We start from the raw sequence: 1,372 nt of genomic DNA, 5'->3' as shown, positions 1-1,372 counted from the left end.
TCTTAGGTTCACTTCTTGAGATGTTTTTCAGTGTTCTTAAAAGCTTACTTAGGGATTCTTGTCTTCCGATGATGATCAAGAGATTAATGTGAGAGTCGATGTGGGATGTGATTATCACGATTTGCGTTATTTTTAGGGTTTTTTTTTTCATCAGTTTACTTTCTTTGCCACTATGATCTCTTCTCTCTGTCTCTGTCTCTCTGTCTCTCTTTCTCTGTCTCGATCTCTTTCTCTTTCTCTGTATGTCTCTGTATATCTCTCTCTGTCTCTCTCTCCCCCTCTCTCCCTCTCTCTCTCTCTCTCTCTCTCTCTCTCTCTCTCTCTCTCTCTCTCTCTCTCTCTCTCTCTCTCTCTCTCTCTCTCACTCTCTCACTCTCTTTCTCTCTGTGTGTGTGTCTCTGTCTCTGTCTCTTTTTGTCTGTCTGTCTGCCTGTGTATCATTCTGCCCCCCCCCCCTCTCTCTCTCTCTCTCTCTCTCTCTCTCTCTCTCTCTCTCCCTCCCTTCCTCCCTCCCTCCCTACCTCCCCCCCTCCCCCCCTCCCTCCCTCCCTCCCTACCTCCCTCCCTCCCTCCCTCCCTCCCTCCCTCCCTCCTCCCTCCTTCCCTCCCTCCTTTCCAATCTATATACCTTATTCACCTGACCAGTTTATTTATCCCTTTATCCAGCAACCATTCCCCCTAAAACCCGGCTGGAAGGGGTGGAACGCGCGTGCCATGCTGACGGAGGGCAACAACGAGGTCCCGTTGCTAGAGGGGATCGATTGTCTCCTGTCTCTGTCTCTCTTTCTCTCTGTGATTCTCTGTCCGTCTCTTTCTCCTCTTTTTTTCTTTCATTGTCTATCAGTCTTTCTGTCTATCTCTGTCTGTTTATTAGTCTGTCTCTCTGTCTATCAGTCTGTCTTTCTGTCTATCAGTCGTCTTTCTGTCTATCAGTCTGTGTCTCTGTCTATATATCAGTCTATATTTATGTCTGTCTATCTATATATCCGTGTGTCTGTCTGTCTGTCTGTTTATCAGTCTGTTTATCAGTCTGTCTCTCTGTCTATCCGCCATCCGTGTGGCTATGTCTCTCTGTCTATCCATCTTTTTCCGTCTGTCTGTCTGATCTCATCATCGACACGGGGAGAGAGGTTGGGCGATCTAGGGGGGGGGGGGGCTGAGAGCGAGCGAAATCAGCTGTTCTAACTTTTGGTTTCGCCGAAGGACCTGCTCGGGAAACTGTGTCAGATTCCTTCGCTAAGAACGAACGCGAGTCCTGGGGGATCCTGAAGGAGAGGGAAGAGTGGAGGAGGAGAGGAGGAGAGAAGGAAGAGGAAGAAGATGAGTACATGGGGGAATGGGGAAGAAAAGGTTGGAGAGAGGGAGGGAGAGA

The sequence above is a fragment of the Penaeus monodon genome, chromosome 5, assembly GCF_015228065.2.
Source record: "Penaeus monodon isolate SGIC_2016 chromosome 5, NSTDA_Pmon_1, whole genome shotgun sequence".
Taxonomy (NCBI): Eukaryota; Metazoa; Arthropoda; class Malacostraca; order Decapoda; family Penaeidae; genus Penaeus; species Penaeus monodon.
This window is presented reverse-complemented; position numbering follows the sequence as displayed.